At 43.7% G+C, this 17,847-nt stretch overlaps 1 protein-coding gene across 2 annotated transcripts in view; it reads right to left on the reverse strand.

The window, feature by feature from the left end:
• Nucleotides 1-17,847, reverse strand: part of LOC117363922 (putative N-acetylated-alpha-linked acidic dipeptidase) — a 294,479-nt gene that overhangs the window by 38,894 nt on the left and 237,738 nt on the right. The gene's annotated exons all lie outside the window — the stretch shown is intronic.

Genomic DNA, 17,847 nt, shown 5'->3' on the forward strand with positions numbered 1-17,847 from the left:
ATTGTGGAGATGATGCGGTATACAAACTTAAGGTTTAGTTTAGTTTAGTTTTATCTCTGGCTTCTTTTGATTCCTTCTCAGCTAAATATCTTCTTGAGTTTGGTTGCATTTTTGTTTCCAGTATTTATCTAGGTGGCATTATCTGCCACTCTTTTTTGAGAAAATATTTTCAGTTGTGAATGGAAAACCTACCCTTCTGAACCTCAAATGTCATCTTCTAGAATGTTCTTTCCCATGAAAAAGTTTAATTCTGTGCATTTATACCTTTTGAGGTTTTCATAAACCTCTAGCATGTCCTTCTACCCTCCTCTTCTCTAGAGTATGCATATTTAAGTCCCCACATCTCATCTTATAGAACTTTTGCAGCAACATTTGGTAGTCCTTCTTTGCACTTTGTCCATACATGAGGAGGGGGCATTCAATAATTTATCTACCTGAGTATGAAAGAAAGTAGCAAGCTTGTTGAAAGAAGTCTATGCATTTTGTGACATGTTTCAAGGTGAATAGAACGGATCCATCCCAGATAAACACTCGTTTCCTGATGAAGCCCTTTTAGCAGTAAGCAGTGAGCAGTGTGAATGCGGTGCTACATGAGTGCTGTTTTGAGTCCATTTCTCGTCAGCTCAGTGAATACATAGCATTTTGTACTTTATCATGTTTGAGTTGTTTACAAGCAAGCACTCCAGTCTTCTTCTTCAATTGCAGATAAGTGCTTTTCTCGCATGTTTGATAATTATCAGCAGCATTTAATTGTGCAATATTAGCTAGCATTTGCACTTTATTTTCTCTTTTGTGCAATATTTTTCAGCTATGGCACTCAGCACTTTTATTGGAGCACTCGAGCACTTTAATCCTGCTTCTTCAAATGCAGATAAGTGATTTTTTTTTCTGCATATTATTAAGCCATTATTTAGTGGTCAATGTTAGAAGTTTCATCTCATAAAAAAATAATTTAAATAAATAAGAATATAAAAAATATATAAAAACAATAAATAAGTGGAGGTTTTTTGATCTATGAAAGAAACCCAACACTACAGTATTACAGGGAGAAAACACATATGTTCCCTAAGTGGTGAATCTGAGATCTTTTCCTCCACTTAGATTTATCTATCACTATCAACTTGTTGTAGTAACTTGTTCAAACTTTTAGTTGATATACATCTTTCACTATAACGTTTGATGTCTCAAGGATACTCATGCACAGTAGTGGCTCAGAGTGAGTTTAACAATCCAAGAGACAGGATGTCAGGAGAGTCCTGGTGTGAATCATGTAAGAAACTGCTTGATTTGGAGCACCGTTCAGTGACAATAGGTCTCACAAAAGAAAGGAAAATGCCAAAGGAGTCATGAACGCATGACTACAGTTTATAATGAGTCTGACCTATCATCCTACAAAGTAAAATTTAGAAGCAAGCAGTTTAAGTGGAGTAAAGAGTCCATTTGGCATCAGAATTAGAGAGATCACTAGTTGATGTGTTGCAGACCAGCAATTTGAACTGGCCTATCTTTATTCATTATATGGATTCCTTACAGCTTATAATGCCTTTTCTTGAAATCAGAACATAGAAAAACTGCAGACAAGAGTACAAGATGCAGGCAAAGTTTGTTAAAACAAATTTATGTTGCGGTTAGTGTCACCACCTTTTTACAAACCAGGGGACCCGACACGGTCCTTGTTTCAGTTAACACGCCTTAATCAGGGGTCCCTAATTTGAAAGGTATCGAGTGAAACCGCAACTAAAATAAACTTAGGCCTGTGTAAAAAAGCTAAATAAATCACCGAAGTGGTAACTCCGTGCAGGGTATTGCTGTAGCAATGGTGACAGTAAGGGCTCCTTTTACGAAGCCATGTTAGCGGTTTAATGTACTTAATACCACGTGCTAATTTGCCGGCCGCGCTAGCCACTATCGCCTCCTCTTGAGCAGGCGGTAGTTTTTTGGCTAGCATGGGGGTTAGCGCGTGATAAAAAGTCATATGCGCTAAAGCCGCTAACGAGGCTTCGTAAAAGGAGCCCTAACCGCAACATAAATTTGTTTTAATAAACTTAGCCTGCATCTTGTACTCTTGTCTGCAGTTTTTCTTTGTTCTGATTGCTTTTCACTGCAGACCAGTTGGATTGCTTTTTTGTTTCGTTCCTTGCCTTTCCTTGAAATAACTTATAGAATATTAAAGATGATTTACACAAGACTGAGGACACAAAGGTGGTTCCCTTAGAAACCCTATTCATATTTTGCAAAAATCAGCATTTAGATATCGCGTCCGAAGGAACGTGCTACCGACGTGCAGAGTGGCCTGCAAGGTTTGCTACAGATGGCCATGAAACTCAGTAGGCTGCTTTGAAGAGGAGGGCAGACACTTTCGACCAGGAAGCCGGATACTGGACAGGGGAAGCAGGTAAGGGGTGTTGCTGGACAGGGGGAGCAGGGAAGAGGTGCTGCTGGACAGGAGGGGAGGTCTACTGCTGAACAGGGAGAGCAAGGAAGAGGTGCTGCTGGACAGGGAGGGAGGTAACAGGAAGGGAGGAGTACTGCTGGACAGGGGGAGCAAGGAAGAGGTACTGCTGGACAGGGGGGAGTAACAGGAAGGGAGGCCTACTGCTGGACAGGGGGAGCAAGGAAGAGGTGCTGCTGGACAGGGGGGGAGGTAATAGGAAGGGAGAAAGCCTACTGCTGGACAGCGGGAGCAGGGAAGAGGTGCTGCTGGACAGGGGAGACGTAAAATGAAGGGAGAAGGGCTGTTGCTGGACAGGGGGAGCAAGGAAGAGGTGCTGATGAACAGAGGGGGAGGTAAAAGGAAGCGAGAAGGGCTACTGCTGGACAGGGGGAACAGGCAAGGGGTGGTGATGGACAGCCAAGGAAAGAGAGAGACAGAAAGCGGCCAAGGAGAGAGAAAGAAATACAGACACACACATCTATTCTAGTACCTGTTAATGTAACGGGCTTAAAGACTAGTATCAAATAAAAGGCAAACTTGAAACTTTAAATTTGTTGACTGCTGTGGACTCAGTATTAGGAGCTCACCTTCTGTCTGAGTTTGTAAATAATCTACAGGAGGCATGGAAAAATACATTCATTTTAATTATAACTCTACAACCAGGATATTGAATACTGTATTGTATATAAAGATGCAGTTAAGGCAGCACAAAGGAAGTAGATCATACAATCTATCTCTGTAGCCCTTAAAGAGAAGGGAAAAGAAAATTATCTCGTTCAAAATGTGGTTAACAAAATGAAAAGAGGAACATAAGTGCACTAATGATGGGAAAATAATACAAGCACTGATTTCTCTCAGAGGAGAAAATAACACTTTGAAGAGTTTGTGCGTTGCATTCGTATTTACAGCTGATACAGCAGAATTTTGAAAAGACTGCAAATTAATCAACCAGATTATTACTGCGGCAGGTGAACAAGTTAAAAGTAAAGAAAAAAATAATGAATTTGGAATGTGTAGATGGCCTTCCCACATCTGAACTGGATAAAATGGCCTTTGGGGGTTTGTTTTCCAGAACCTCTACACATCACAGCTCACAATAAACCAAAACCACGTTTCTCAAAGATTAAGCTCTCTTGACCTGCCCCAGCTAACTGGTGAAGCAAAACACAATTAACCTGCTTGTCACCTTATTAAAGGTGGAGTAAGCAATTAAAAGTCTGAAGCATAACAAGGCAGAGTGAAATTTAGGCTGGGCTCCAGTTTAGTCCAATTGTATTTCAGTGTTCAATTTCCACAGCTCTGATCAGCACTCAGGTCACGATCGTAATGAGAAACTGTCTCACACTGCAGCTACTTAAATCATGGGACCCAGATGCCTCATGTTATATTGGTGGAACTGCAACCAACCCCCTCTTTTACGAATTCATAGCGTGGATTTTAATTCTGGCAGAGGGGATAAATTACTACTTGAAGACCTCATACCTGCTCCCTAATTCTGCTTCTCCCCACTCCCATTTCAGATCTGCTTTTCCTCTTCCTCTAATCAGCAATCAGCATCACTGCATTCTGAACCTAACCATGCTTCCACCAAGGTCACTGTTATGACCAACCTAAGTTAGAAATGCTTCACACTGCTCCTTCCTCTGTAGTTATGATCGCTGGGAAAAAAAAAAAAGTCCATAGGTTTATTGATAAGATATCTCAAAGTGGCCACATTTTGCTAAAGCAGGTTGCATCAGGGGTCACAATCGGTTGGAAATTTATTCTAATTACATAAAATATTGTGGTACTTCTACAAACTGATGCATTAGTCAAACAACCAAAAATATACCCAGTGCCAGTTTTTAGAATCACTACAAGTTTTTGTGTAAATGAGATCATTCCCAACAGATTATAACCCCCACTGCAGCCTGCTTTGGTGAAACATATGTACTTTTTTCTTTGGATTTATTCTTGTATTTTTTTTTTTTTTTTTTTTGCAAAACCGGAAGTTGCATCAAAGCAAGGACTCCGGTGGCAGAGGGGAAGCCCGAACGGATCTCTGGTGCAGATCGGGGCAGCACGGCTCTCTTTTTCCCGCAAGCAAGGCTTTTTCCTCTCCTTCCTGACCAGGCAAAAGCGGCGGTAGCGAATTCAGTTCACTATCCTGATGCTACTCTGGGCGTCTTCTCTCCATTCGGCCGCCCAAGCGGAAACATTCACTTTTCACTGAGGGTAGGATGCAGTGGAGAGAAGACGCTAGGAGTAGTGGCAGGAGTGGATCGCTACCGCCACTGGCAGAGCTCTTCCGGACTCTCTTTGGGAAAGGTGCGGGGGTGTGGTGGTGGTGGGGGCTTAGGAGTGCCATAAAAAAAAATTAAAAAAAGGTAGATGGAGGGAGAGGTGAGATGGGGAGTTGGTGGACTGGAGGAGAGATGGGGAGAAGATAGATGGGAGAAATTAACTTGGTGGAGGGGGGAGATGGACTTGGGGGAGATCATGGAGAGGGGAGATGGGGGGAAGGATAGAAGAAATAAGGATCTAAAAACAGGAGAGGGAGATAGATGGTGGACAATGGGATTTAGGGAGGGAAGGAACAAAAAGGGAGAGAAGTTAGACACAAGGGATGGTGTGGAGGGGGGATAGAGATACTGGATAGGAGGATAGCTTGGAAAACAAAGAGAGAGATTGTGGATCCTGGGGTGGTGGGAAAGGAGAAAGAGATGAAGGATGAAAGGTTCATTCAGAGAAGGTGGATCTGTGGATGGAGATGAAAAAAAGGAAAGATACCAGACCTCCAGGGGAGGGAAGGGAAATGAAAGGGGAGGACAGAGACAGAAGATAGATGGTTAGCATGGAGAAAGAAGAAAGAAGGAGACCCTGGCAAGCAAGTTATCAGAAGACAACCGGAGCCTAGGACTGATAAGATCTGAATAATGATCAGACAACAAAAGGTAGAAAAAATAATTTTATTTTCTATTTTATGGTGTTAGACCACGAATGTGAGCTAGGATTTAAGAGAGAGAGGAAAAGTGTTTTTTGTTTGTTTATTTTGTTTACACCACAGTGCCAGGAGAGGGCAAAGTGGGTGAAGAGGCTATAAAAGGGGTGAAGAGGCTATAAAATAAACCTACCAGGATATTTGAAAAAACATCCACTTGGGCAGGAAAATCAAATTGAATCGAAAAATCAATTCAATAGGCTGAATCAAATCGAATCAAATTTTTTTTTCCTGAATTGGACAACACTAGTATTCAGAGATTGCATAGCAGTGGGGATATTTGAAAGGGTGTGTTAGATTAGCTGCAGTACTTGAGATAAAGCATAGAAAGATGATGTGGGATGGAACGATAGTGGGATGGGATGGGATGGGTTAGAATGGAATAGAATGGAAAGATAGTATAAAACTATGAAGGACATGCAGGTCCTGGGAAAAGGATATCTGAATCAAACCACTTGTGCCACCTTACTATCCACTCTAGTTTTCTCTTGTCTGGACAATTGTAATATTATTTATTCAGGCCTCCCAAAGACCAAAGACTGCATTTGGTCACCTACACATGCACACAGATCACATCATATCACCCTCTGCTTCCTCAACATCAAATGGCTCCCAGTACCCTTTTCTTTCCATTTTAAGATCCTCACATTAGCCTTTAAGGTTTTGTTTTCTGGGAGACCCACTTATTTAGCAGCTATCAATTCTCCTTAAACTTCCGTGAGAGCTTTGCGCTCTATTTCTTCTAACTGGCTAAAACTTCCTCCTGTACACTGCTCTCACTTGGAGTCCACACACCACTTCCCTTTTTTTTATATTGTTTTCTTGCTTTGGAATGTTCTCCTATCTGAAAACAATCATACCCCTGGTTTTTAGGCCTTACTCAAGTTGCAATTTTTTTCCCAGGTCTTTCCCTTTCTTATTTCCTAACATCCCACTTTGGTTGTAAAACCTGGAACGACTTTAGAATCTTAACTTCCTTTTAAAGCTGTGCTGTCCCTTTTGCTGAATTTGATTGGATTTCCTTTACGAGGGGGTAATGAAAAGTTCTCAGCCCAACCAAGAAAAGAAAGATGTGGATATGGTTTAAGCAATGATCTGAAACAAAGTCAAAACATAACATTTCGTTTATGCAAATTGGCATTTAACGAAATAAGATAACACTCTTTTCAGCTACAGTGGCAAAATAATGCTCTGAATTTAGGAAGTTGGCTGGTTGGGATGAGAACTTTTCAGCACCTCCTCGTACGTTTCTATGATTGATGTTTTTATTGTACACTGCTCTGATTTCCCTGAGGGGCAGTATATCAAGATTTTATTAAACTAAACTAAGAAAGAGGAAAGGAGAGGGTCTGTGCAGGGATGATAGAAAATGAAAATAGAAGAGCTGAAGAGGAGGTGAGAGCGGGCTTGAAAAGCTAAGTAGTGGACAAACGAAGAAAAGGCTGCAAAGAGTCTGGGACCACCCCAGTTAGAAAAATAAACTATTCACCTAACAGTAGTATAAAGATTATATTATTAATTTTTGCAGCTGGAAAACTATCAGTTTTGAGAATTTGCATTTCAGACATTTTTGTATTTTGCGCAATAGGAATGGATTTCATTTTTCTTGTTCCTGTGTTGTACTATTCAAAGAGATTATGACTTCTCAGGATTTACATTTCTAATTTTTGGTTCATTTTGGTGTAATGGGTGAGGACTGGTCTAGATTCCATTTGTGAAGGATTCTGCTAATGTGATCTATAGCGGTCTGACTTGTTTAGCTTTTCCAATAGATGTGTGGGTGTTCAATTGCTGCCGTTTTGCCTTTTTAAAAGTACAGTTGATGCTATTTGTGTGCTGAGAGTTGGTGCTGTTACGGAATGGAAGGTTTGCTACATAGGTTCTGAGTAGCTTATATGCAGGATTTTGTGTTATCTCACCAAGGGGCCCTTTTACTAAAGGATGGTAAGTTACACACTCAGGCCTCGATTCTGCAAACTGCGCCTAACTTTAGGCGTGGTTTAGACGTTCGTGGAGTGCAACTCGTGCTCTGCGTTACTTAGACGTGAGATAGGCGTTAGATACGCGTCTCCAAAAATATTTTTTTTTCACTTCAGACGTCAGGTGGACATTCTTACAATGTATTTAGTTATATGTAAAAATGTGTTTTTTACCGATTCTGTTATATTATTTCAGGATTGTAAGCTTTAACATAATATAAACACCATCTTATATATACCATCTTTAAAAGGATATTTATAATATATTATTTTCAGTGGGACTTGAACTGGGAACATCAGAGTGAATCTTGAAAAAATGTGACAGGCTAACACACTAACCTTCATTCTAATCCGCTGTGCTAGACAACAAGCCATACAAGAATAGCAATTCAGGTTTGATTATACTGTTCCGTGTAGGCAGTTAATTCTGCTAGGATAGATGCCAGGAGACAACACAAGCTTGATCTTACTGCCCTGTCATATTCTTTTTCTTCATTATGTCAGGATTGTAAACTTTAAACAAAATAAAACAAAAAAAAGTAACACTGTATGCAATCTTTAAAAGGATATTTATAATATTTCATTTCCAGTGAGAGGTACTGACTGACTGGGAGTTGAACTACAAACATGTGTAGAAGGGTGTAAGTTTAACCTCTTTGCTACATAGGAAATTGTATAGCAATTGTTAAATGAGCTCCTTGAAGCAGTGTAAAGAATAGCTGAGCATTGGTTGAGCTTTAGATAGACGTGGTTTGGGCTTCAGAAAGACATTAGTAGGATAAATTATATTTAGGCACCCTTCTAGTTCATCCATTGAGCTTTGTTTGGGTTTTAGATAGACGTTTCTCTGAATGGGGTTTAGGCAGATTTTGGATGTTTCCAAAGTGATCTTCTAAATACAGTTGAGGCATTTTGTTTTGTGATTCAGCCAGCACATAAACAGGACACATCCATACAAGCATATTGAATTTAAAACTGCCTAAAGAAGCAATGTTATTAGCTAATTACAGCACATGAAAATCACAGCTTTAGGTTTCAAGCTCCAAATTAGAGAATGACACGGTGACGGTTTACCCGCGGCCACCGCATTTAAGCCGCGGGTCACCGCCGAAAACGGGGAAGAAAACTAGCAGTCGCTGCGGTGACGGGGACAAGGCCATTCACCGACCGCGGAAACGGTGAACAGGTTTGTCCCCGCGGGCCAATGTACCCCCTTCTAGGAACCGCTATTTACCGCCCGACGCCCGATTCACCCCCCCAGCAGGACCGCTCGCACCCCCACCCCGAACGACCGCTCGCACGCGCTCCCACCCGCACCCGCGATCGGAGCAAGAGGGAGCCCAAGCCCTCTTGCCCGGCCGACTCCCCGACGTCCGATACATCCCCCCCCCCCCCGGCAGGACCACTCGCACCCCCACCCCGAAGGACCGCCGACTTCCCGACAATATCGGGCCAGAAGGGAGCCCAAACCCTCCTGGCCACGGCGACCCCCTAACCCCACCCCGCACTACATTACGGGCAGGAGGGATCCCAGGCCCTCCTGCCCTCGACGCAAACCCCCCTCCCCCCCAACGACCGCCCCCCCCAAGAACCTCCGACCGCCCCCCCAGCCGACCCGCGATCCCCCTGGCGACTCCCACGACCCCCCCACCCCCCTTCCCCGTACCTTTGGTAGTTGGCCGGACAGACGGGAGCCAAACCCGCCTGTCCGGCAGGCAGCCAACGAAGGAATGAGGCCGGATTGGCCCATCCATCCTAAAGCTCCGCCTACTGGTGGGGCCTAAGGCGCGTGGGCCAATCAGAATAGGCCCTGGAGCCTTAGGTCCCACCTGGGGGCGCGGCCTGAGGCACATGGGCCCAACCCGACCATGTGCCTCAGGCCGCGCCCCCAGGTGGGACCTAAGGCTCCAGGGCCTATTCTGATTGGCCCACGCGCCTTAGGCCCCACCAGTAGGCGGAGCTTTAGGATGGATGGGCCAATCCGGCCTCATTCCTTCGTTGGCTGCCTGCCGGACAGGCGGGTTTGGCTCCCGTCTGTCCGGCCAACTACCAAAGGTACGGGGAAGGGGGGTGGGGGGGTCGTGGGGGTCGCCAGGGGGATCGCGGGTCGGCTGGGGGGGGCGGTCGTTGGGGGGAGGGGGGTTTGCGTCGAGGGCAGGAGGGCCTGGGATCCCTCCTGCCCGTAATGTAGTGCGGGGTGGGGTTAGGGGGTCGCCGTGGCCAGGAGGATTCTTAGTGGCAAGACCATTGAAAGAGATGAGAAAATCAAATCAAAAATGTTAAAAGCTGTACCCATTGTGGTTCATATTAATCGTAAATAAAATCTATAAGCATAAACAAAAGCCTTAAGTAACACTGCCATCTATGCCCATTCCACTCATCATCCAGGTCATGTGCATGGAACACCTTTAAGATTTATGGCATAGGCACCTTGTCACCTTCTATCATCATTCTTTAGACAAAAACAAAAACCAATGTAAAAGAAAAATGTCACACACCAGCTTCAGTCTAGTTAGTTCAGAAAATGCCAAATATTTGATTCTAACTTGTATCAACTGGCACTTGATTTCTCAAGTGCAGTCCAGTGGCTTAAAATGCTCTGACCCTACTCCACTGCAAATGAGGACCCTCTAGAGACCTACTTGATTAGAACTCAAAGCCTGAGCAGAATTATACCTGTCAATTTTTGTCCAAATAGAAAAGGTCCATGCCTAGAAGGGGTTAGGGGGTCGCCGTGGCCAGGAGGATTTGGGCTCCCTCCTGGCCCGATATTGTTGGGGAGTCGGTGGTCCTTCGGGGGGAGGGATGTATCGGAAGTCGGGGGGGGAGGGCATCAGGCTTTCAGGATGGGGACAGACCTTCAAGGGGGGACAGTGCAGGGAAGTCAGGGAATTTATATTAATTAATTTTTTCTCTGCGTGTTTTGTTTTTGTATAGTTATTAACAAATATTTAACTAAGTTTTAAAGTTTTAAAGAATGTTTCCTTTATACGTAAATAAAGAAAAGTGAATGGGATTGCAGTGGCGGTGACGGGGCGGTGAATGGGGTGGCAGTGGCGGTGACGGGGCGGTGAAGAGGATGGTGAGACGGGGACGGGGCGGTGACGGGGATGGTGAGACGGGGACGGGGCGGTGACGGGGATGGTGAGACGGGGACGGGGCGGTGACGGGGACCAATTTTTTCACCGTGTCATTCTCTACTCCAAATAACATCTCCTTTCTCACTAGACTTCGCTCCAATCAGCTCATTCTTCAAAGCAAGGAAAGCCCATAACTTCATTTGGCAAAGCTTAAAAACAGAATAAAACACAGAAAATACCTGAATGTGGCTTCTAGTTCATTGCAAAGGGAGGTATGCAGCTGCACAATGCTGACCTCACTGTGAGATCATCAAGGTGCACCTGCAAGGTACAATGCCATAAGTAAAAGACAGGCTGTGAGTTGAACTTACAACCTCTGCAAGATAAGCACAGAGCTTTTACTCATTGAGCTATAACACTTTCCATTCCAGTTTCTCTTACTCCCCTGTCATATCATAGCTTAGTGATCTTCTAAGGTATCATCTGCTTAACTATCATATCACAGTTAGCTGAGACAAAAGACTGTTAGCTCAATGGCTTAAAGGACTGGTTTTATTTTCCCAAAAGCCAGAATCTCAAGTATGGTTGAATAAATATGACATGGAGTCAAATACTGCTGTTTTTATCAAATGCAAACTCCACTTTTGGAATTGATTGCTTCTAGTATTGCTAATGTTGTGCTGTTTGAAATGAAAATTAGATTTGATTGGTCTGTAGCTTATAATTTTTATTACAATGAGTATTGTGTCAGCTGAAGTACATGAAGGCGTCAAACCCACACTAGGCTCACACGCCAACCTTCATTCTAACTGCTGTGCTAACAATGAGCTATACAAGAATAGTAATTCAGGTTTGATTATACCAGTGGTCACAAACTCAAACCCTTTGTGGGGCCGCATTTTGGATTTGTAGGTACTTGGAGGGCCGCAGAAAAAATAGTTAATGCCTTATTAAAGAAATGACAATTTTGCATGAGGTAAAACTCTTTATAGTTTATAAAACTTTCCTTTAACAGTTAAAAGGAAAGATATATAAACTATAAAGAGTTTTACCTTATGCAAAATTGTCATTTCTTTAATAAGACATTAACTATTTTTTCTGCGGCCCTCCAAGTACTCTATTTTTTCTGCAGCCCTCACATTTAAAGTTTAATATCTTTTCTTTCTCAAAACTGACACATTTCAATCACTATATTGAAAATAAAATCATTTTCCCTACCTTTGTTGTCTGGTAACTTTATTTTTCTGTGCTTTCAACTGTGCTTTGTTTTTCTCTCCGTCTTCACTTTCTGCCTTGCATCCATCTTTGGCATTAACTTTAATGTTCAATTTTTCTGCTTTCTTTTCAAAATCTATTTTCCATGTCTTACCTTCCCTTCCTATCTCTCTCTTCTTCCGTCTTATTTCCATGGTCTGGCATCTCTTTCCTTCCTTTCTCTCCCTCCCTCCTTCCTTCCTTTCCCCTGGTCTGGCATCTACCTCCTTCCCTTCCCCCATGCTCTGGCATCTCTCTCTCCCCCTCCATGGTCTGATATCTCCTTTCCTTCCCTCCCTCCCTTGAACTTGGCTTCTCTTGTTCCTCTCCTCTCCCTTGTCTTCCTTCTCCTTCCTTCCTTCTCTTTCCCCAATTGGGTGCAGCAGCAACAGAAGCAGCAGCATTTCCCTTCCCCCTTTCCTGTGCAGCAGAAGCATTTCTCTTCCCCTTTCCCTCCCTCTCCCTTTCCCTGTACAGCAGCAGCAGCATTTCCCTAGGGTCCCCCTTTCCTATGCAGCAGAAGCATTTCTCTTTCCCTTCCCCTTCCGTTCTCTTCCTTGTGGAGCAGCAGCATGTCTGGCCAGCTCAGTTGATCGTTCCGTTCAAAGCCGCAGGTGGCAGCTCCTCGCGAGATCCGCGCCTGCGTCTGAAGCCTCTCTGATGTTGTGACATCTCCTGATTTCAGGTTCCCAGAGTGGCTGACTCCCCTTGTGTTTCCCAGAGGCCAGAGCAGAACTGTTAAAACTGGGTTCTGAACAACAGCTTGCACCTGGCCAAAGAGCCAGCAGCTCAAATACCAAAACAGAAAGAATAGGTGAGAATGATGTATTGCAACCTTTGTTTGCCCTTGTGATGAATTATATACATTTTCACAATACTAACATTTTTCACACTTTTTTCCTTCAGATGGGTGTAGTTATTGATGATTTTCTGAGAGAACAGTAAATTGGTGAGTTTTAGGCTCTCTTTTACAAAGGTGCGCTAAATCAACGCAAACGCTAACTGTTAATGCGTTAGAAAGACATCTGTGGCAAAAATAAAAAGCAGAAGTTGTGGGAGAATATGTCACAGCACAGTCTCAAAATAACAGCTAGAATGAACAGAAGCACAAACACTATTCCCTTTTTATAATAAGGATTCCTAACAATTATGACTCTAAAAAGATTTACCTTTAGTTCTATGAGAAAAAGCACTGCTATAGGTTCCACATATTCATGTAACTTGCATATCCGTTTTCCTGGCACCAAAGTTTCAACCAGCATGGGTGTTTTTCAGCCAACACACCTGAGACCAAATTTTATCATCACTAACTCATACCTGTGGAATGGAGAGAGTTGTGGCAGATACCAGGGGACAAAAAATTAATGGACAATCACCATAACCAATAACACAGAATGGGAGTCCAAAAGAAGAAATCAGTTCTGCCTGAGCTTTTATCTAATAAAGACACCTAAGTAGCTAGCAATATATCATTCTCACCTGGATTTGGTATCTGAGCTGCTAGCAAGGAGTTTCTTGCATAGTTGCAGCATATTCACCTGGAAAGATGAAAAAGGTTAGAAAGCCATCAAAATTTCAAATTACTATAGCTGCTAATGGTCCTATGGAATGGAGAGAGTTGTGACAGATATAGGAAAGAAAGGGTTAAAAGATAATCAAGAAAGGTAAGGTCTCAGAAATCAGCATAAGCAATAACATAGAATAGGAGTCCTAAAAGAGAAAACACTGACCTTTTTATACTAAGCACGCCTACGTAGTATCTGACATCATAGGCACCGTTAGGATTTCGCACCAGAAAACTTTCAAATCTGGTTAGGTGTGCTTTATGTGCGGTTTGGGCAAACACACCTGTACTGACTTTTAATCATTTCCTTCACTTCTCAAAGCTTTGACAAGAAGCCATTTATCATCTGCTTAGTTTGTAGAGGCTCTGTTATCATATTCTAAACAAAGTTCCCTCTATAGCTCTATGCCTTAAGGCACTGCTTTTATCTTCCACATGCCAGGGGTTCAAGTCTTGAGTGTGGTTAGCAAATATTTTATATTCATTTTTCTACCAGTAAACCTTCAAACTCTTTGGCCATGCCTTTGCTTAAACATATTTGGGTTGAGCTTTAAAATGATCTGCAGCAATTCTCAGATGTCTAAAGCAGCCTGTTCTCTCATCCTAAACCCTCTCTCCCACCCCAACACACACTCCTCAGGCATGAAATAATACCTGCAATTCTAAAGCCAAGCTGAATTTACCAATAGTAATGTCTCTAGGATACATCTCAAAACATGTACCTTCCTTCAACACCTGTCCAAGCCCTCTGAAGTTTTAGTAAACTTATTCCTGTTGCCCTGTGCGGATATTGCATAAAAAGAAATACATTCCTGCCACAATGGCTTGTAGTTGAGAGCAGATGAATGTATCTGATGCACCTGTGCCTGCAAACTACAGAATGCTGATGAAAAACAGCAAAGTCCACTACTCATGAGAGCTGTTAAAACAAGTGAAGGGGAGGGTGGAATTTGAACTGGAGAGGATAGAGAAGATACAATAAGGCGCTTTAACTTGGTGAGCCACAAATGGCTTCTTTCAGTCAGTGGAGAGGTTTCTTACCATGAGAGCTTAGGATGCCCTAGCCATGGCAAGATCTAAATAAATGTGCCTGCAAATTGCACAATGCTGTTGAAAAACAGCAAAGTCCACCATGAATACACTCCTATGAGAGCTTAGGAAGTTGTTAAAATGAGTGAAGGTGAGGGTGGAATTTGAAATGGTGAGCTTGAGAAAATGGACAAGATGCATTAACTTGGTAAGCCAGAAATGCTTTCTTTGTGATGACTGTGATATCATTCCTAAGCAGATGATACATAGGCAGGTCAGTAAGCTATGATATGACAGGGAAGTCAGAGAAACTGGTGTGGAAGGTAGTGTAGCTCAATGTGTTAAAATCCTGTGCTGTTCTTGTAGAGGTTGTGAGTTCAACACCCAGCACATCTTTTAATTGTGGCTTTCTACCTTGCAGATGCTCCTTGATGATCTCACAATGTGGTCAGCTTTGTGAACCTGCACAGCTCCATTTCGCAATGAGGGAAAATGCATGTTAAGGTCTGTGTTCTTTCTTTGCACAGGGGTTCTTTTTAAGCAGGAAAGCCAAGGTGCTGTAATTATTAAATCATATTGCTGTTTGGGCAGAAAAGTACTATATTTTGCATACAATATGTTTATATTGATGTGCCCTATCGATATGGTGGCTTATTAAATCTATTAGAAGGGGGAAAAAGAGGAAAAAACAGATTCCTGAAGTCAACGTAGAAGATATCATTTTGGAAGCCCAAAGCACGTCTATGTTCCGCCCATAGAAATTCGCGTTCAGCTCAAGCATAAATCAAGCATAAACCACACTTAGACCAACTTTTCATTTGCCTACAATTTCCATGATGTTTAGACATGGTCTACTGCCCAACTAGCATCTATCTGGTGCCTATCCTTAGCCACGCTCACATTACACCCACGTCTACATACTTGGATGCGACTTTTCAAAAAACTCGCGTCTACCTCGCGTCTATATTCTGAGAACACCTACCTAATGCCTAACTCCATCTCAGTCCCAATTCACACTTGTTAAGACCCTTAAATCGCTCATTAACCACTTAAATCAGATGTCTACACCACGCCTAAAGTTAGGCACATTTTGCAGAATCGATGCCTCAGTGCATATTTAATATAAAAATTAAAGTGTGGAAGTGTAAAGCCTCTGTGCTACATGCAGCCGGCATGCCCAGAATCTGCCCTACATTTAATGTTCAGGGACACAATAACATATGGTGTACTATGCTACATACATTGGTCAATAGTGTGGGCTCTCAGCTCTCTAGCTGCCTGGACATGTATGCAGTGGCAGTGCATTTAAAAGTTATAAGGCTGCGAGTCAGAGTAGGGCTAACAGTCCATGGCACACCTCTTGAATACCAATTCTATCTCTTTTTCTGTCAACCCTAACCTCCCTGATCCTCTCCTCGCTGTGAACTTCAACTCCCTTGATTATACCCTCAATGTTCAACTCCAACCACTCTAACACAAGGCCAACTCCTGAACGCCATCCCTGCCCCCTGCAGACCACCATTCTCCCCCCACCCCTAATACTCCCCCCCCCAGACTTATATGGGAGTCAACATTGGTGGGACAGTGTACCCAAGTGGCAACAATTCACTTCTAGTTATGGAAGGATGACCCCTTGTGCTAGTAATGTGAAACTACTGCTAGAGGTCATCAGCACTATATTAGATAATAGCACTGACCCAAATGGCAGCAGATGAGGATTACTGCTGTCCAGGAACAATGCCCATCAATTCTGATCTGGGTAATTCCTGGTAGGAGAGATAGGGTCAGGGAGAGCTCTGGAGGATTGTGGAACAGGGGTTAGGCTGGATATCAAGGGTTGGCCTTTTATCGGAAGAGGTTGGATATGTGATTGGGGTCCATTGGGGAGTCAGATGTGTGATGGAGAGTGTTGGAGTTTCCATCAGGAGGACAGGTATGTGATCAAGGGGGTTGGGGGTTGACATTAGGAGAGTCAGGTGTGTGGTGCAGACAGTAGCATAGTAAGGGAGGGGGAGGCAGGGGGGACTACCCCATGCGCCAACACCTTTCCTCCTCTCTACCCCCAGCTCCTTCTCACTCCTTCCCCGCCACACACGCCTTCACTCCCCCCACCATACCTCTAGCTCTTTGCCGATGCAACAGCTCCAACCTGCTGCTCGTGCTAGCCTTGGCGTTCCCCTCTGGCATTACTTCCATGTTCTATGACTAGGAATTGATGTTGGAGGGAGAACCGGCGCGGGCAGCGAGTCGGAGATGCTACTTGCGCCAGGGAAGCAAAACAGGTACTGGGGAAAGGAAGGGGCAGGTGCACACAGCAGGGGGAGTCAGGAAGAGGGTGAGGGGGGCGCCACTGCCCCGGGTGCCTCCTACCCTCATTATGCCAATGGATGCAGAAGCTCCTCTGAAAGTGCGCTGTACTACCACTCTGCCAGTAGCACAACTGCAACTACTGATTTCCTCTTCAGATAGAAGTAAGTTCAGCTGCACTATTGGCAGTGGTGACTGCTAGCACATGGTAATGACCTGTGCGCCAACTGACATACCTCCACCTGCCCATATAACAACGACACTCATCTCCCACCAACTCACATGTAAGGCAGCTAACAGGAATTTTTAACTTGAAAGCTGCCTTTTAGCACAGGAGGCAGTAGCAGTGGCGTAGTAAAAGGAGGGAGCAGTCTGTCCTGGGAACCATCTTTGTGGGGATGCTGGCACCTGTCCTCCTTCCCCCCCATTCCTTCCCCACCACCACCACCACTACCGCACACGCGTGCCCCTTACCCATACCTCATTAAACATTCCGGGCACAAACAGCAACCCCAATCTGCTGTTCACACCAGCGTTGACTCTTCCTCTGACATCACTTCCTGGACCCATGCCTAGGAAGTGACATCAAAGGAAGAGCCGATGCTGGTGCGAGCAGCAGGTTGGAGTTGCTGCCCGTGCACGGAAAGTTAACAAGGTACAGGGGAAGGGGCACACATGGCAGGAGGGGGCAGGAAAGGAGCAGATGGGGATGGGGAAGATGGCGGGGAAGGGCACCTCTCACCCTTGCTATGCCACTGGGAAGTAGTGTGGGTCTATTCTACTGTCTCCTGCTCAGTTAACCCCATGCAGTTAACCTCCCCACATAAATTACTGAAAGAGCATCACAGCATTTATCAGTGGAGGGATTTTGCTATTACTGAGGCGATGCCAGAATTTGATTTCCCCCCCCCCCCCAGTAAGTTGTAAGGTGAAATATTCTAGCCCTGTTCTGCATCAACAGGTTAAACAATTCTTGATGTAGGCAATAAGGTTAGTGTGAATTTGTCTATCACTCCACCACAAATAGAAAAACTATGTGCAGCTGTGATCATGACACCTAAAAGTCCAAGATTTTGCATTAATGAAATAAAGATTAAAATATTTCTGAGAAAAAAATTAATAACTCCAATTTCAACAACAGTTATAAAAGAATATTTTAAAAAATATATAAATTCTATTGAAAAGTTAAAGCTCACTTCCATTACTTTAAATGATTTTTT

The sequence above is a fragment of the Geotrypetes seraphini genome, chromosome 7 (assembly GCF_902459505.1).
Source record: "Geotrypetes seraphini chromosome 7, aGeoSer1.1, whole genome shotgun sequence".
NCBI classification, from domain to species: Eukaryota; Metazoa; Chordata; class Amphibia; order Gymnophiona; family Dermophiidae; genus Geotrypetes; species Geotrypetes seraphini.